This window comes from Rhinatrema bivittatum, chromosome 4 (assembly GCF_901001135.1).
Source record: "Rhinatrema bivittatum chromosome 4, aRhiBiv1.1, whole genome shotgun sequence".
Lineage (NCBI taxonomy): Eukaryota > Metazoa > Chordata > Amphibia > Gymnophiona > Rhinatrematidae > Rhinatrema > Rhinatrema bivittatum.
The window spans coordinates 120,797,933-120,818,339 of NC_042618.1; the positions used below are offsets into that span (position 1 = coordinate 120,797,933).

The following is a 20,407-nucleotide window of genomic DNA, read 5'->3' on the forward strand; positions in this document are numbered from 1 at the left end:
ATATTTTACTACAGTATCATTTTTACTTTGTGATGTGTAATCTAAATATTAATTTGCCATTTTTTATATTTTATATATGTGATAAAGCTCTTTAATGTGTATCAATCATTCCTCAAATAACCATAGCTCCCCCGATGAGAACACAACATAACTTCATTTCATCAGATGTTAAACTTCTCAGTCACATTTGGCAGAAGTTATCCATGCCAGCAGTTTCTCTATTCAAATAATTTCTCCAAATAATCAGACTTGCCCTCCCAACACTATCAGTGTTTCAATGCACAAGTGTCTGCTTCAGGAGCTGGAAAACTAAGTACAAACGGGAATAAATGTTAATAAAGTTATTAGACACCAGACAACACTGATGCAACTTACTTTAACGTAGCTTCATCTTTCATTTAACCAACGCCTTTCTGTCAGACAGCATCTGTTTAAATTGTGCCGCAATTCGGACAATTTTCCATCAATCACTGACCTTACCAGATGTGGAAGTCACCCTCTATATTAAGTGGTATCTACTAATATCTTTCTTTTATTCGATAGCTGTTTTTACAGCACGATCAAAGTCCAATACTACTTAATCCCAAGATTAGTTCCTTCTAAAGTCCTCTAGTAAGAATGTTTCAAGGATTATAGTTCCCTATCAAGTCCACCGGTGTAACATCGAAAGTGCTGTACGACCATTCATTGAAAAGTATTGAATATAGTCCTCTTCAACATCCGTAAAAATGTCTCCTTGATTTCTCAGGTCAGTCTTTCACAACATGGTACATCAAATACGGTTCTCTTTCAGGTCTTTTCCTTAACATCTCGAATGACTGCGATGGTAACAGTCTAAAATGGAAAAAAACTGCTTTCCGCTGTATTGATCGTTGCTATTACTAGCTCATTCTATTGTGAAGAAGTTATGTTGTAAACCTAATTGAAATAACATCCAATCAATATGATGTGTAAAAAGATTTCAATATTCAGGGGACCTGATGAAACCACTCCAAATTGGGGCTTTTTAAAAAATAGATAATTCTTCTCACACAGACGTGGGGGTACAACTGTTCACTTACTCAAAAATTTTGATTTTATTTTTATTCTTGACGGAATCTAGCCTCTACTATATGTAATTAATCTCTTCTGCTATTATTCTTTGGAAGTTCTCCTCTCTAATGAATAGTACACACTATCTTTCTTTTATTCAATAGCTGTTTTTACATCACAACCAAAGTCTGATTTCACTTAATCCAGAGATCAGCCCCTTCTGCAGTCCACTAATAAAAACACTGACCCAAGGGTCACAGTTCCCTATCAGGTCATCTGCCGCACCACCTAAAGTGTTGTGAGTCCACTCATTAAAGAGTTTTGTATATAGTCCTCTTTAATGTCTGTGAGAATGTTCATTTAATGTCCCAAGTCCATTCTTCATACTTCAGTATTACTAATACAGTTCTCTTCCCTTAGATCCTGTAAGAGTATGATGTAAACAATTTAAAAAAAAGAAAGAAAGAAAACTGCCTTTACTCTGTGCTGGTCATTACTCCTACAAGTTAATTCTATCGTGAAAATGTGTAACAAGACAGAGGGCTTTTGCAGTAGCGGGTCCCATTTTATGGAACTCGCTACCAAATGCCTTAAGACAAATATCAAACCATAAAGAACTTAAATAGTTAAAAACATCTCTTTATAGAGGCATTTGGATCTACAGGCCAATAGGTCATTTATCCATACCAGATTGGAGCAGGCATCTCATATTATAAATTCTTCTAGGTGTTTTTGTACTTTGGTTTCTCTCTGTACTTGAGTTAAGTAAACTATATTACCGTATTTTTCGCTCCATAAGACGCACCTGACCATAAGACGCACCTAGGATTCAAAGGGGGAAAATTAAAAAAAAAAAAAAATTTGTGCTAAACCGGCTCTGCGTCTGGGCGACTTATGGAGCAAATTAGGGGAGTGCATAGCTTTTTTTTTTCTCCCCATTTTGTTTTCGGGTCTGGGGAGGGCCATTTCGGTCCACTCCCCAGATCAGAAAACTTTTCTTTCTCTGGGAACCCCTCCCCCCCCCAAAAAAAACCCAACCCTTTAAATTAATTAACAACCCCCCACCCTCCTGACCCCCACAAGACCTGCCAAACGTCCCTGGTGGTCCAGCGGGGGTCCGGGAGCGATCTCCTCAGCTTTGGCCGTCAGCTGCCAGTAATCAAAATGGCGCCGACGGCCCTTTGCCCTCTCCATGTCACTGAGACCTACCAATAGCAGCGGTCTGTCCCAGTGACATAGTGAGGGCAAAGGGCCGTCGGCGCCATTTTGATTACTGGCAGCCGACAGCCCAAGCCCAGGAGATCGCTCCCGGACCGCTCCTGGACCCCCCCGCTGGACCACCAGGGACTTTTGGCAGGTCTTGGGGGGGTCAGGAGGGTGGGGGGTTGTAGTAAATTAAGTCGGCAGGTCTTGGGGGGGTCAGGAGGGTGGGGGGGGGGGTTTGTTAGATTTTTAGTTTTTTTTTTTATATTCGCTCCATAAGACGCACATACATTTTCCCCCCACTTTTGGAGGAAAAAGTGCGTCTTATGGAGCGAAAAATACTGTATGTTTTTTCTAGTTTATAAAGAACCAGTAAGTTTAGCATAGGGATTTGAAACGAATTGTATTTCTCTCCAACTTTATTTTTTGTTTCTTTTATTTTTGCCTGATTTTTTTTAGGTATTTTGTTTGTTCTAAGAAAGATTGGAATTAATCAGTGCATTTTATTTTTGTAATTCACTTTTATCTTTTTAGTTGCTATTATTTTATTGTTGGCTATGTAAACAGCTTTGATCAATTAATTGCAAAAACGGTACAGAAATAATTTAAATAAATATATTTTGAACCTTTTTTACATAGCATCCAAGCGATGCAATGTTAACTGTATGAAAAACTTCAATACTCAAGGAACCTGACAGAACTCCGCATTAGATTTTTTTAGCAGACGATGCCTCTCAGACATTGTTAGGAAACAATGTACACTTACTTAAAAATTGTTTTTTTATAACGGAATCTTAACTTTCCTGTGTGCACTGAGGATCTTCTGTTATTTGGGTATAATTAGATTCTCCCACTTGCTACTATGCTCATAGGTCTGTGTGTCAATCTATTATGTTGTTCCTCATTCTTAAGTGCAACCAGCATCACATACACTTAAATAAAAAATAAAAACAAAAAAACAAAAAAAACAGACCACTATCTCTATCTACCGTGTCCCAGTGACAAATTAATTTTTGTTCTAATTGAAGTAAAACACTAACAGTTGCTGTTGAATGCTTTCAAGTTGGGATGATGGTGGAGTATATGATCCACATGGCAGATCATACTATTTTATTCGTTCCCATCTGCTTCGGACAACTGGTCATTTCACTAGATTTCTTTATTACAAAATTGTCCATGTAATCACACTGCCAGATGAAACATAGAAACATAGAAATGACGGCAGAAGAAGACCAAACGGCCCATCTAGTCTGCCCAGCAAGCTATGCACTTTATCCATTTTTTCCCCCTTTTTTTCTCTCCCACCTGTTACTATTGGCTTCCAGTACCCTCAGCCCTAATTCCCCTCCACCCCACCACCAATTTAGAGAGCAGCGCCGTATCTGCATCCAAGTGAAGGTCCAGCTCAATTAGGGGTAGCAACCGCTGTAACAAGCAGGCCACACCCTTACCCCATACTCTTACCCACCCCTGTTTTTATTTTGTTTGTTTTTTTTTTTTTTGGAGATCGCAGCCCTCCATCCTTCCGCTCCGTGAAGGTGGAACACCAACTACTGGCCACTGGCATCCCGCTCCGTGAATGCCTCTGTGGCTACTGCAGCTCCGTGCAGTGTTTGAATGCCTCTGTGGCTACTGCCGCTCCGTGCAGTGTTTGAATACCTCCTCTTTATTCACGCCCTCTAGACTTGATGGATCCACAGTGTTTATCCCACGCCCCTTTGAAGTCGTTCACAGTTTTAGACTTCACCACTTCCTCCGGAAGGGCATTCCAGGCATCCACCACCCTTTCCGTGAAGAAATACTTCCTGACATTGGTTCTTAGTCTTCCTCCCTGGAGCCTCAGCTCGTGACCTCTGGTTCTGCTGATTTTTTTCTGATGGAAAAGGTTTGTCGTTGTCTTTGGATCATTAAAGTTTTTCAAGTATCTGAAAGTCTGAATCATATCACCCCTGCTCCTCCTTTCCTCCAGGGAGTACATATTTAGATTGTTTAATCTCTCCTCGTATGTCATCCGATGAAGACCCTCCACCTTCCTGGTCGCCCTTCTCTGTACCGCTTCCATCTTGTCCTTGTCTCTTTTTAGATACGGTCTCCAGAACTGAACACAGTACTCCAGGTGAGGCCTCACCAAGGACCTATACAAGGGGATAATCACTTCCCTTTTCATACTCGATATTCCTCTCTCTATGCAGCCCAGCATTCTTCTGGCTTTTGCTATCGCCTTGTCGCATTGTTTCGCAGACTTCATATCATTAGACACTATCACCCCAAGGTCTCTCTCCTGTTCTGTGCACATCAGCCCTTCTCCCCCCATCGAATACAGTTCATTCGGATTTCCACTCCCCATATGCATGACTCTGCACTTCTTGGCATTGAATCTCAGCTGCCATATCTTCGACCACTCTTCCAGCTTCCTTAAATCCCATCTCATTCTCTCCAATCCTTCCGGTGTGTCCACTCTGTTGTAGATCTTAGTGTCATCCGCAAAAAGACAAACCTTACCTTCTATCCCGTCCGCAATGTCGCTCACAAATATATTGAACAGGACCGGTCCCAACACCGATCCTTGTGGTACACCACTTAAAACCTCCCTCTCTTCAGAGAGAGCTCCATTTACCATCACACATTGTCTTCTGTCTGTCAACCAGTTTGCAATCCAGGTCACCACCTCGGCACTCACTCCTAAGTTTCTCATTTTATTCACCAGTCTCCTGTGCGGGACCGTATCAAAAGCTTTGCTGAAATCCAAGTAGATGACATCGAGTGCTCTTCCTTGATCCAATTCCTTGGTTACCCAGTCAAAAAAGTCAATCAGATTTGTCTGATAGGATCTTCCCCTGGTGAATCCATGCTGCCTCTGGTCCAGCAATTCTCCCGACTGTAGATAGTTCACTATTCTCTCTTTCAACAGTGACTCCATTATTTTTCCCACCACCGAAGTGAGGCTAGCCTCACTTCGGTGTAGTTACCAGCCTCCTCTCTGTTCCCACTCTTGTGAAGCGGAACCACCACAAATACTTATGAAGCGTTAGGGCAGCTCTAAGCCACAGATTTTCCTTATTTTATTACTGGCCTCAAGGGAGAGTGTAGCTAGAGCTTTTTCTCAGACTATCACCACCGGAAGTGCATGAACTTTTAAACCGTATTTTTCGCTCCATAAGACACTTTTCCCCCCCAAAAGTGTGTGTGTGTGGGGGGGGGGGGGGAATGTCTATGCGTCTTATGGAGCGAATATATAAAAAAACAAAAAAAAACCCTACAACCCCCCAACCCTCCTGCCCCCCCCCCCCAAAACCTGCCAAAAGTCCCTGGTGGTCCAGCGGGGGTCCGAGAGCGATCTCCTGCACTTGTGCCGTCGGCTGCCAGTAATCAAAATGGCGCCGACAGTCCTTTGCATTTACTATGTCACGGGGCCAACCAATGGCACCAGTAGCCCCTGTGACATAGTAAGGGCAAAGGGCCGTCGGCGCCATTTTGATTACTGGCAGCCGACGGCCCAAGTGCAGGAGACCGCTCCCGGACCCCCGCTGGACCACCAGGGACTTTTGGCAGGTCTTGGGGGGGGGGGGGGGCAGGGAGCGGGTTGTAGTTAAATTTAAAGGGTTGGGATTTGGGGGGGGTGTTCCCACAGAAAGAGAACGATAAAAGTTTTTTGATCTGGGGAGTGGACCAAAATGGTCCTCCCCAGACCCGAAAACAAAATGTTATGCACTCCCCGAATTTGCTCCATAAGACGCACAGATGCCCGGGAACAGAGCCGGTTTAGCAAACCATTTTTATTTTTATTTTTTTTTATTTTCCCCCTCTGAATCCTAGGTGCGTCTTATGGAGCAAAAAATACAGTAATTGACAAGTAGAGATAAATTGAGATGCTATAGCAAAGACTATACTCTTACTGACAACGTGCTAAGTCCTGAAGCAGAAAAGTGCAAATAGCTCAGCAATTCTTTGGGTTCACAATGTGAACAGATACAAAAGTACTGTGTTGACACCATGTAGAAAATCATTTCCATTTAAAACCATAGGCTCTTGTAGCTGGTTTTCTGGCAAGCATTATACTGTCTTTAAGAATAATGTGGCAGTCATGGAGTCCTCAACATCCGAGCCACCTTGACCAGGTGTTATAAAATGTAAGAGGAGGTAATCATGAATGATTTGTATCATTTGGTAAAAGTGAACATGAAACACTCCAACATACACTTAAAAGCAGACTGGATATCTGCATAAAAATGATAGTGGCACTAAAAATTTATTGTGACAAAAAGTGATAAAATCTAAAATGTGAATACAATAGCCAAGCAGTTTAAACATCACCAATAGAAACATGGAAGGAATTCATGGGATCCTTGATGTGATCTCATATACTGTTTACAAGAACAACTTCTGAATAGGCAGACATATTTTGCGTCGCTGCATCACGATAATTCACATATACCTGCGGATGATACAAAATTATTCAGAGTAGTTAAATCACAAGCGGATTGTGATACATTACAGGACGACCTTGCAAGACTGGAAGATTGGGCATCCAAATGGCAGATGAAATTTAATGTGGACAAGTGCAAGCTGTTGCATATAGGGAAAATAACCCTTGCTGTAGTTACACAATTATTTATTTTAATTTATTTAGAAGCTTTTATATACTGATGAATGTTGGGAACATCATCGGTTCACAATAAACAAAATGCAGCTAAAAGCTTTAGAGTGAAACAGAACAATATGCATAAAATTACATTAAAATTACAACAGAGAACTGAGGGTCGAAACGTTCTATCTTAGGAGTTACTACCCAGGAAAAAGATCTAGGCTTCATAGTGGATAATACTTTAAAATCGTCGGCTCAGTGTGCTGCAGCAGTCAAAAAAGCAAACAGAATGTTAGGAATTATTAGGAAGGGAATGGTGAATAAAACGGAAAATGTCATAATGCCTCTATATCGTTCCATGGTGAGACCGCACCTTGAATACTGTGTACAATTCTGGTCGCCGCATCTCAAAAAAGATATAGTTGCGATGGAGAAGGTACAGAGAAGGGCAACCAAAATGATAGGGGAGCTGTTCCATCCCCTTTATGAGGAAAGGCTGAAGAGGTTAGGGCTGTTAAGTTTGGAGAAGAGACGGCTGAGGGGGGATATGATAGAGGTCTTTAAGATCATGAGAGGTCTTGAACGAGTAGATGTGAACCGGTTATTTACACTTTCGAATAATAGAAGAACTAGGGGGCTTCCATGAAGTTAGCAAGTAGCACATTTAAGACTAATCGGAGAAAATTCTTTTTCACTCAACGCACAATAAAGCTCTGGAATTTGTTGCTAGAGGATGTAGTTAGTGCAGTTAGTGTAGCTGGGTTCAAAAAAGGTTTGGATAAGTTCTTGGAGAAGTCCATTAACTGCTATTAATCAAGTTTACTTAGGGAATAGCCACTGCTATTAATTGCATCAGTAGCATGGGATCTTCTTAAGTGTTTGTGTAATTGCCAGGATCTTATGGCCTGGTTTGGCCTGTGTTGGAAACAGGATGCTGGGCTTGATGGACCCTTGGTCTGACCCAGCATGGAATTTCTTATGTTCGCACATTAAAATGTTTTCCAAACCTCCCAATAGCCTGGCTATAGATTCAAAAAAAAGATTCAAAACCTTAAAATCTTTTACTGAAACTCTTACATACTTTGATTCCTAAACAGAATATAATTTTACTTTTTTAACAAAGGAAATGAAACAGCAGATTTTAACACATATAGCTTAAGAGTCTTTCACACAAACGGCTCACCACAATGATTTGTAATAAAAACAGTTGCACAGCTTTCTCTAATCAGTTCTTTGTTCAAATGTAAATCTATTTATTTGTTTTTATATACTGACATTCAATCTGAAATATCACATCAGTTTTCATTCAGGTATTTCCCTATCCCCAGATGGCTTACAATCTAAGTTTTATACCTGAGGCAATGGAGGACACAAGGTCACAAGGAGCAACAGTGGGACTCGAACCCTGGTCTCCTGGTTCATAGCCCACTGCTCTAACCACTAGGCTATTCCTCCTCCCCATATTTGTCTCCAAATGTCTGAGCTTTTTAACGAAATGCCATTTTATGAACCTAATAAGGCATCTTCACAGAAACATTTAAAATTGTTAAAAAAAAACTCAATGACATTTGGAAACAAGCTGAGAACACAAAATTATGCAGAGCAGTTAAAGCTCTAGCAGACTGATAAATTGCAGGAAGACCTAGCAAAACTGGAATATTGGGCTTCCAAATAGCAGATGAAATTTAACGTGGACAAGTGCGCAAGTGCGAAGTGGGCAAGTGCGCAGTGGGCAAGTGCCTTATAGGGAAAAATAACTCTTGCTGTAGTTACACAATGTTAGGTTCTATCTTAAGAGTTACCACCCAGGAAAGAGATCTAGATGACATAGTGGATAATATATTGACACTGGTTCACTGTGCTGTGGTGATCAAAAAAGCAATCAATGTTAAGAATTATTAGGAAGGGAAATGCAAATAAAACAATGGATGTCATAATGCCTCTGTATCGATCTATGGAAAGTTTGCACATTGAATACTGTGTGCAATTCTGGTCACCGCATCAAAAAAAAAAAATATAGTTGCATTAGAGAAAGTGCAAAGCCGTTCCATGCCCCTCAAAATGATGAGGGGCATGGAACGGCTGCCCTATGAAAAAAGGCTAAGGACGTTAGGACTGTTCAGTTTGGAGAAGAGATGACAGAGGGGGGGGGGGGGGCAGGGAATATGAGAGAGGTCTACAAAATCATGGAAGGACTTGAACAGGTTAATGTAAATCAGTTACTTACTCTCTCAGATTACAGAAGGACTAGGGGGTACTCCAAAAGTTAGCAAGTAGCTCATTTAAAACAAAGAAAATTCTTTTTCACTCAGCTCATTGCCTGAGGATGTGGTTACAGTAGTTAGTGTAACTGGGTTTAAAAAAGGTTTGGATAAGTTCCTAGAGGAAAAATCCATAAACTGGTATTAATAAGCAATAGTAGCTTGTGATTTATTTAATGTTTGGGTACTTGCTAGGTACTTGTGACTTGAATTGGCCACTGTTGAAAACAAGATACTGGACTTGGACTCTTGGGATCTGACAAAGTAACATTTATCTTATGTTTTTACCTTGAAGGAGTCATTGCCCTTCAGATACCTGGTGAAGGTATCTGAAGTGTATTTCCTTTTGCCCATGAAAATCTTCCCAAATGTATGGAAGCAATTGGTGTTTTAATGACAAGCTGAATCGAAAGCATCATAGCCTAATACATTGATGATGCACAAGCTTATTCTAATTGAGGCATCAATAGTGGCAGCGCCATATGCATGAACTATTCTCACGGCTCGATGCACCGGTGAATGGTGCATTAGTTGTATACTCAGCACAAAGATTTGTGGGTTTTCGGCACCAGTTGTGCCACCAGTTCCAGAAAGTGTCATTTCTTTTTACTAGGCCCCAAGCTTCTCAAAGGGCTTACTGATGCCCAAGAATGGAATTTTTGTTTACTTGGCCATGAGATTGTGGTGGTGCCTCTGGCCTGCTCCAGCAATGGGGGGTGGGGGGGGGGGGGGGGGGAGAGGCTCAAGGACTTTCTGCTCAACTTGGTACCTAGACTGCAAGACTATGCTCCTCTTTAGGAGGATCAACTGCGTGTCTTTATACAGCTCCTTCATTTTCCAGATCCTGAATTTTTGGGATCACGGAGTTATCCAGCCACAATGGTAGCAATTTGCCTGGTCATGATTTGGTAACAGATGTCACGTCCCATCTGTAATAGACATTTTCCTACCACATATAGTCTTTGAAGCCACTAATGGTGGGCTTCTTTGGTGCCTGACATCCTGTCAAGCAAGCTTTTTTTTTTATAACACTGAAAAGTGAAGTTAGGGGGCTGCTGAGGTGGCGAGGCAATGTAACAATTGAAAAGAATAAAGATACAAATCAAGAAAAAATAAAGAGAAGGTACATATTCATGCTGATGCTCAGATAAAAAAAAAAGACTGAGGGGCTCACAAGGCAACTGCCACATGCAGTCAAGTTCTATATTGATTTGATATGTTATCTGATTATGGATTTTTGTTTTGCTTTACCTTGTTTAATGTTATGACATTATGTATGTTTTTTTGTTATCCGCTGTGATTTGTAGATCAGCAGAATTCAAATTTTATAAATAAATATGTTCAGTAGAGCAAAACATCTGAGTTAAAGGTCCATTCAGTGCTGGACAACTGTCTCTCATGGCTAATTCAGCCCTGCTTGTCAATGGACAATACAGAGTTTATATGAAGTTCAGGTCTTGTTTTATGACACAAAACATTACAATACAGTCTTCCAGATAAAACCCAGGACTGAGCAGAGGGAGTGCCTGCAGGTTGTAATAGAACAGAGAGAAAAGGCTGTGTATCGGCACCACACAACTTGTTCTCCAGTCAATGCTGGCAATCTTCCCTTTGAAGAGCACAAAAATTTACAAAATATTCTTATCTCCTACTACACTTCCCACTCCATCTCATTTCTTTATCCACTCTCAGGAAAGAAAAAAAAGTTACACCAGTGCTTCTTAATCTTTTTAGCCACATTAATAAAAATAGTAAGGCATACTAACCTCAGCAGAGCAATTAATGTGGACAGAGGATTCTATGGCCAAAAGAGCTAGGGAAGCATTGAAAGCCGCAGCCTCTTCCACACATGGACATGTCAATATGGAACAGCCTTCCAGTGACTTAGAAATTAACAGCTCGATACAGTAACATTCATTTGAAGATTTCTCGTCTGTAACGAGCTCGCTGCGCACAATTCGGACGCGTAAGGCAAACCAGCGATACAGTCTCCAGTTTCGCACGTCCGTAGCGCTTCTTAAAACAGACGCGTAACCCTTCCCCACCCGGCATGTAAATGAACGAATTAGCTGTATAATGAAGGAATTAGCTATTCCCCTCCGATACCGTAACGCGCGCGCTCAGGTTATCTCATTAGTAACGCACTGTTTTGCCGCGGCCGTAACGTGTTAGTTTACCGCCTCCCCCTAGTAGGAGTTAGGACTGTGAGTCTAGTAACAAATCCATCGACACCGCTTAAGACACTCAAAAACAATAAAACACAATTAAAAAAAAAAGCGATACAGAGATGATCGAGAAAATGTAATGATGTGGGACACATAAAACCTGTCAGAAAAGAAATTCATTCATCCAGGCGGAGGAGCCGGCGGCGAAAGCTGCCGGCTCCGCCTGAATGAATGCGCGCCTGTGCGACCCCTGCGATTCGGCGCTCAAGGCAGTCACATGCCGTGACGTCACGGCATGTGACTGCCTTGAGCGCCGAATCGCAGGGGTCGCATTCATTCACTGCCGGTGGGGGCTGCCCCGGCAGCCCCCACCGGCAGTGAATGAATGCTGTGACTGCCTTGAGCGCCGAATCACAGGGGTCGCACAGGCGCGCATTCATTCAGGCGGAGCCGGCGGCTTTCGCCGCCGGCTCCTCCGCCTGGATGAATGAATGCGCGCCTGTGCGACCCGGCCTAGATTTAACACGCGACCACCCGCCGCCCACCGACCGTCTCGAACTAACGCGTGTCCCCCCGCCGCTGCCGCCTGGAGCAGGCGCCCACCCGCCCGCGGCCTAGATTTAACACGCGACCACCCGGCTCCCGCCGCCGCCTGGACCCACGCGGCCCTCCGACAGGTATTTAAAAATTTTTTTTTTTTGAACACTCCGGTTTTTACATATTTTGGTATTTTTTTTTTTAACTTCATGGTGCCTGTCATTTCAAATGTCATTTGAAATGACATTTGAAATGACAGGTACCAGCGCACCCTGGTTACTGTATAGGCGCTGTATTAAGCGCCTATACAGTAAAATGGGTTACGCGGGCATAACCCTTCCCTACCGCTTTAAAGCCGCGGCATGCATTTGCATGCGATTAGAGGAGAGTATCGGGGAGTTAGTGAAGAGAACTGTGCGTGCGGGGAGGAAGGGTGCGCCTGACACTGCCGCACTGTTATTACCGCGGCCTTACAGGATCGACCTGTCAGTGAGGTGGAGGATTAGTTTAGTGGTTAGAGCAGCAGGCTAGCCATACCTGGATGTTGCTCATTAATTCCCACATTTGGGGGAAGGGAGAATCTTATGCTTTAGCTAGGAAGGAGATGTGAGATCATACATTTGCTCAGAGAAGAACTCTTGCACATTTAAGACCCACCACTTGTGTCTTGCTGCAGTAAGATGCCGAGTGCAGAACCCAGTTGCTGGTCTGGACCTACGATCAAGCAATGGGTAACTTCTGTGGCATACCTGATCAGGTCTGAATGCACACCAGTTGGGAAACACCATTACATTATCAATAAAACCTGACAGTGCCACAACAGTTTGTTCTTGAATTTATCAGAATTTATTCTACAGCCTAAGAACTGCTTGCCAGATCAGCAATAAAAAGAACACAATCATGGCCCAAACTTCCAAACAGCATGCCACCATAAAATTGTCAAGATTTCTAAAGACTTCCAAGAACATGAGTCACCAGTAATTTATGGGTTGAATGATGCCTGACCACGTTTGACTAATGTAAAAATAAGTAAGACAGACTTGCGCTAGCAGTAATACCCGACTGACTAAACACACAAACCACAACCAGTGACCTGCTGCATTTTTCTTTTTGATATCCTTTTTCTAATAAAAAAGCTTTACAAAAACAAGCTTTTCATGTCTTGCTCAAATAAGTATCTTTTACAGTTATTCCACAGAATCCTCATTTTATGAGGAGATTTTTGCTCAAGTTTTCTTTCTACAATGAGGAATAGAGTATTAATCCAGTTTCCTTACATATAGATAAAAGGCTTGAAATAGCATCAGTTCAAAACTTATGAGCAGCAAGGCTCAACAAGACTTCAACCTTATGTACATGAAAACACTAGCACCAGCAAAACAACTTTTCGCTTCTCTTGCTTTATCTTAAACATAACAGGTTCATTACAAAATCTACTAGGCCATTCTTTAATGGAAGTACAACATAACTCATTAAAAAAGCACCCACTGCAATACAGATTCATCTAACCTGATTATTCTATAAATTCTCATACTTAATTAAATCAGAAAAATTGTATACCATCATTTCAGGAGTATGCTAAGAAAATATTTAGGGCCTTATCCAATAATGAGAAATTACTACTTACCCGCCAGTATTCTCTTCAAAATCAACTGTGGACAGACTAGCAAAAAACTTGATTAAAAACAGATAACCATATCAATACTCAACCAACACTGAGCACAGATAAGAACACTAGTCTAGGAACTGGAGTAACACTTACCAGTAATTCCTGTAACACGAAGGCACACAGGAGAAGCTATACGCAACTATATGGCAACCAAGGGAGGGAAGATGGATTCATCTATCTTTTAAAAAAAAAAAAAAAAAAGGAAATCAGTTAAGTAGTAATTTCTCATTTCTTAGCGTTGTCAGATGAATCCAGAAAAAGTGGGATGCACCCAAGCTACTTCCGAATAGGCAGGAGGCTGCCCATGATCCAGTCAAAACCGCATATGCAAAGGCCACGTCCTCCCAGGCCTGAACATCCAGGCGATAATACCTGGAAAAGTTGTAAGGAGGACTACATCACAGCCCAGCAAATGTTGACAGTAGACAAAAATCTAACTTCTGCCCATGACACTACCCGAGCCCGAGTGGAATGAGCCTGAACCTGAACCTGACTAGGTAATGGCTTCCCAGCATCCATGTATGCAGTCTTGACTATCTTCTTAATCCAGCAAACACTATTCTAGCTCACGAGACTGGTTCTCCCTGTCTAGTACCACTGCAAAGGACAAACAGGCAATCCGACTTCTGCAAAGCATCAGTAACCTCCAAATACCGGACAATATGTCTCTTGACATCCAAGGATCGCAGACTATACTCCTCCATGTCTCTCTCTTCATCCAGAGATGGCCAGATTCAACTGAAATTCAGTGACCACCTTCGGAAATAAAAGGAAGGAATAGTATGCAGCTGTACCAGCCAGGAGTCACCTGGAGAAATGGCTCTTGGCAAGACAAGCCCTACAGTTTGGAAACCCTACTTGCTGACAAATTGCCACCAGGAACACAGTTTTCAAGGTCAGCAACTACGAGAGTATGCAGTGGACTAAATGTAGATCCTGCCAAAAAATTCAAGACCAAAGAAAGTCTCCATAGGGGCACTAGAAACAGGAAAGGAAGGCAAAGATGTTTTACTCCTTTCAGATAACGGGCCACATCAGGATGAGCCAACAAGGATCCACCATATATCTGACCCCGGAAACAGGCAAGGGCTGCTATTTATACCTTTAAGGAATTAAGGGCCAAGCCTTTATTCAAGCCATCCTGCAAAAATTCCAAAATAAGCAGAGTCTTGATCAAGGAAGGAAGAGTACCTCCAACCTCACACCAGGCCTCAAACACTCAAACTCGCACATAGGCCAAGGAAGTGGAGAACTTGTGAGCTCATAGCAAGGTGGAAATCACTGACGCAGAATATCCACACTTCATCAAGCAAGCCCTTTCAAAGACCATACCTTAAGACAAAACTGAGTCAACTTTTCATGAAGGACAAGTCCCTGCGCTGCAACAGGTTCCTGTGACCTGGAAGTGGAAGAGGCGAATCCACCAGAAGCTTCTGCAGATCTGCATACTACGGTCACCTGGGTCAATATGGAGCAACCTAAGTACCAGCCTCCTGAGGCATTCCATTCTTCGAATCAATCTGCCCAACTCAGGCCACAGAGGAAAGGCATATAGCAATTTGTCTTCTGGCCACTCCTGCACTAAGGCATCGAACCCCAATGACTTTGGATCTCGTCTGTGGCTGAATAATCACAGAACCCCTGTGTTGCACAGAATTGCCAACAGGAGACCCCAACGATCCTGAATCAGTTGAAACACCTCATCGGACAATGTCCACTCTCCTGGGTCCAGACTCTTCCTGCTGAGAAAGTCTGCTTTTACATTGTCCTTGCCTGCAATGTGTGAGGCTGAGATCATCTGGAGATGCACTTCTGCCCATTCCATAAATTGATCTATTTCCAGCAACACCTGTTGGCTCTTGGTGCCTCCCTGACGACTGATGTAAGCCACGGTCGTGGTATTGTCCGATGTTATGTAGACTGATCGACCTTGCAGTCTGCCACTGAACTATAAACATGCCAACTGGACGGTCCTGGCTTCCAGCCAATTGATATTCCAGAGACTCTTCTGCATTCCAGTGCCCTTGCACCATCAGCTCCTGACAGTGAGCATCCCAACTAAGGAGACTTGCATCTGTTGGCAGTACCAGCCAGTCCGGTTGGGATAGGGACACCCTTCTTAGGATGATCCGCCTGCAGTCACCACTGCGGTTGAGAGGAGTCCTCCATCGGCAGGTGGAGCCAAATAGATTGGTCCTGAGACTGCAGATTCCACCAAGACAGCTGGGAGAGTTGAAGAGGATGCACAGGCGTCCTCGCCCACGGTTCCACTTCCAGGGTCACCGCCATTAAGCCAAGGACCTGCAGGTAAGCCCATACAATCAGGCGCAGAGCTGACAAGTGAATTTGGACAACCAACTTCTGAATCCGAGCCTCCGGTAGAAACACCTTGCCGCGTTGAACTGGATTCCCAGGTATTTCCAGCAACTGAGTAGGCCAAAGGCTGCTCTTGGCGAGGGTCACCACCCAGCTGAACTCTTGCAACAGGGAATTCACCTTGCGAGTCACCAGGAAGCTCTCTTCCAGCAACTTACCCTCAAAAATTAACACCTGCCCTAGAGCAAGCATTACTTCTTGAGGAGCCTAAAACGTTTACAGAAAAGCAAAAATACTGACTTAGGGGAGAGGTGTGTGGAGGAGCATCCCCTGCTGGATTTGAAAAATGAAGAGGTGATACTTGCAGATGTAAGGATGAGAACAGATTTGTTACATAATTGTAGAAATTTGGTTTATGGCTTCCTGAGAATGAGATGTATTTTTATCCTCTTGATGCTTTGGTGGTTAAGGTTTTATGTGTAAAGAATGGGGGGGGGGGGGGGGGGGGGGGGGCGGGGAAATGACACTTCAGTGGTGTATACCTGCAGTGAGAATTCCAAAGTTTGAGGTTGATGCTCTTCTAGAAGATGAAGTCTTCTCAGAGAAAGTTCTTCCTGTAAATGTGATGTTTCTTGCTGAGAGAGGGAAGATAGTCCCCAAGCACTACAAAAGCTACTTTTGAGCACCTGAGCTAATGAAAAGTGGTTTTAGAGGGGAAACCCAATGAGGATGCGATAGGATATCCAGGATGGGATCCCTTGCGAGCTGAGATTGAGATGGAGTCCTTTTGCTTTTATGATCAGTTTTTTTGTGAATTTCTGTTTGGATGATGCATGCGTCGATGGACGTCCCTCATGCACCATAGAGGCGTCATAATGGTGCGAATGAGCTGATGAGTCACGAGTCGTGTGATGAGAATGCACCAATGCGTCGTGTTTGGTGGAACGTGATGCAATATGCGTTGAGGTGGAGTGCTTTGGTTTGTGAGCACTTGGTGGCACCGTTGCATCGTGCGATTTCGGCATGGCACCTGGCATAGATGCTCCCCTTTGGCTCCTGCGTCGTATGCCATGTATTTTGTGGCGCAGACTGTGCACTTGTGTTGGATCCACATGGGGCTTGCCCGGACTTTACCTTATGACAATCTGAAACAGAGCGGTGTTTCTTGGGCATCTGTTCTGCGGAAGAGGATCGCTTGGGCACCTTTTGAGACTTCATCTGCAAGCCTGGGGGCGATTGGATTGAACGTCCTGGAGTGGGTGCATAAGAACCTAAAACCGATGAATGAGTCTCCCGGAAGCTGGCAATTTTCGCAGCCCTTTGCCTCTGGGGGACATGTGTCCACAGTCCTTACATGTCACTTGGTCATGGTCCGGGTCCAGGCAAATATAACAATAATTGTTATTATCAGCGACAGATATTGTGTGTCCATACTGGCAATACTTAAAGCCAGGTTTGATTGTTTTTTTGAGGCCATATTAGCACTGAAAAGTGCTGTTTGGGAGTCACTAGCTCGAGTCAAAAAATTACTGAAGATAGTAAGAAGAAAAATGTCAGTGCCTGAGCGCAGAAAAAAAACTGAAGAGTGACTGTGAGCTGCGTGCGGGAAGTGACGTGCACGTACAGCAGAAAAGACTTTGAATCTTGAAGAAAGTGTCCCGAGTGCACAGTCTGATGTCACCCAAATAGCAGGGCTTATTCAGCCTGCTTATCGACAGAAAATCTCTATTGCCTCATGGCAATGGAGCAAGATAATTCAAATCTAAAATAAATACAAGTTTACATAGAATTCTAATGTTGGTTAGAAAGGGAAATTAACTGCAATGCTGTTTATGCTATAATGTTCCCGAGTCTGCTGGCTACTAGGAATTTTCAAATTTCGATAATACTTAATACAAGCCTGTATGTTATATCTCATGTTTATAACACACAGTTCTCAAAGAACTTATAATAAATTATAACAGAGAGGATACGTTTCTTCTCCAAAGTTACAGGAGTGGTGGTGAGGGTCTAAACTTGCTGCTATACTTTGCAGAATACACTCCATTTTACTGAAGTCCTCAATTTAAAAAGAGAACCTATAGCTAAAATCGAAGATGCAACCATTAAGTCAAGGGAGAAGCTATTTATCTAGCATGTAAAACCCATTTACTAACAATCAGTTAAATATTTCCTTGTGCTCACAACGACATGGGGCACATTTAAAACTAAATCGGAGAAAGTTCTTTTTTACTCAACGCACAATTAAACTCTGGAATTTGTTGCCAGAGGATGTGGTTAGGGCAATTAGTATAGCTGTGTTTAAAAAAGGATTGGATAAGTTCTTGGAGGAGAAGTCCATTACCTGCTATTAAGTTCACTTAGAGAATAGCCACTGCCATTAGCAATGGTAACATGGAATGGACTTAGTTTTTGGGTACTTGCCAGGTTCTTATGGCCTGGATTGGCCACTGTTGGAAACAGGATGCTGGGCTTAATGGACCCTTGGTCTGACCCAGTATGGCATGTTCTTATGTTCAATGGGCAAAGGAAAACGGAACCTGGCTTTGGGCTGGTTCACAGCCCTGTGCTGCAACCATATTACACTGCAGTCCCTGTTACTGGATGAAAAAATTGTTTCACTAGTCTGCCAATGTTACATCCACTTTTATCTAGATTTCCCATTTTGCACGCATGTATTTTCTTTTCATATCACACTTTAAAAAGTCTGGAAAAGGCAAAAATCTCCATGCACTGGAATCTGCAGAGATTACTCTATTTCTCCATTTCTACTCATAGTATAAGATACACCTGGAGCTATTTAACAGGATTTTTAGCACATCTGTTAACACATAAGAACATGCCATACTGGGTCAGACCGAGGGTCCATCAAGCCCAGCATCCTGTTTCCAACAGTGGCCAATCCAGTCCATAAGAACCTGGCAAGTACCCAAAAACTAAGTCCATTCCATGTTACCATTGCTAATGGCAGTGGCTATTCTCTAAGTGAACTTAATAGCAGGTAATGGACTTCTCCTCCAAGAACTTATCCAATCCTTTTTTAAACACAGCTACACTAACCACATCCTCTGGCAACAAACTCCAGAGTTTAATTGTGCATTGCGTGAAAAAGAACTTTCTCCGATTAGTTTTAAATGTGCCACATGCTAACTTCATGGAGTGCCTCCTAGTCTATTATCTGAAAGAGTAAATAACTGATTCACATTAACCTGTTCTAGACCTCTCATGATTTTGAACACCTCTATAATATCCCCCCTCAGCGGACTCTTCTCCAAGCTGAAAAGTCCTAATCTATTTAGTCTTTTCTCATAGGGGAGCTGTTCCATTCCCTTTATCATTTTGGTCGCCCTTCTCTGTACCTTCTCCATCACAACTATATCTTTTTTGAGATGCGGCGACCAGAATTGTACACAGTATTCAAGGTGTGGTCTCAGCATGGAGTGATACAGAGGCATTATGACATTTTCCGTTTTATTCACCATTCCCTTTCTAATAATTCCCAACATACTGTTTGCTTTTTTGACTGCCGTAGCACACTGAACCGATGATTTCAATGTGTTATCCACTTGACGCCTAGATCTCTTTCTTGGGTAGCAGCACCTAATATGGAACCTAACATTGTGCAACTATAGCATGGGTTATTTTTCCCTATGTGCATCACTTTGCACTTGTCCACATTAAATTTCATCTGCCATTTGGATGTCCAATTTTCCAGTCTCACAAGGTCTTCCTGCAATTTATCACAATCTGCTTGTGATTTAACTACTCTGAACAATTTAGTATCGTCTGCAAATCTGATTACCTCACTTGTCATTTCTTTCCAGGTCATTTATGTTGCAACAATTTTTATTAAGTTTCATATGTTATACATACACAACCGTCTGGTCACGGGTTTGTTCTGCACCCGTTTCCCAGCGACACTGAAAACAACATCATAGAAACAAGACAAACAATATCCCTCCCTCCACCCACCCCCCAACTACTCTGTCACGTAGCAGGTCTATTGAAAAGTAAGGGTCCCAATATAGACCCCTGAGACACTCCACTGCCTACTTCCTTTCACTAAGAAAATTGTCCATTTAATCCTACTCTGTTTCTTGTCTTTTAACCAGTTTGTAATCCACAAAAGGACATTGCCTCCTATCCCATGACTTTTTAGTTTTCATAGAAGCCTCTCGTGAGGGACTTTGTCAAACGCCTTCTGAAAATCCAAATACACTACATTTACTGGTTCACGTTTATCCATATATTTATTAACCCCTTCAAAAAAATGAAGATTTGTTAGGCAAGACTTCCCATGAGTAAATCCATGTAAACATGTGCTACCAGTTTGTTCATGCAATGTCACAGGCAGGAAATGTTGCAGACAATGCTGCCTATGGATCCCAATGCAGATAAAATATGTGATGGTAGAAACCCTAGGCAACTCTGGCTCTCCCTTTCCTCTCCCATGCTGCACTGGGGAGTGAAACTGGCATGCAAATAAAAGATCCCAGGGCTACAGCAGGGAAACAGCAGAAGCAATAGCTACCAGTGCTAGAGCTTAAGTAAGAAGCTGCAAAAGCAGCTCTTATACCCTACATTCTGGGCAAGATCACACCTCAACCATGCTTAGGACTCTGCCACCCAGGAACCAGTT

General features: G+C 42.7%; 1 protein-coding gene across 1 annotated transcript in view; it reads right to left on the reverse strand.

The window, feature by feature from the left end:
* SUSD6 (sushi domain containing 6) overlaps positions 1-20,407 on the reverse strand; it is a 176,642-nt gene that overhangs the window by 141,810 nt on the left and 14,425 nt on the right. The gene's annotated exons all lie outside the window — the stretch shown is intronic.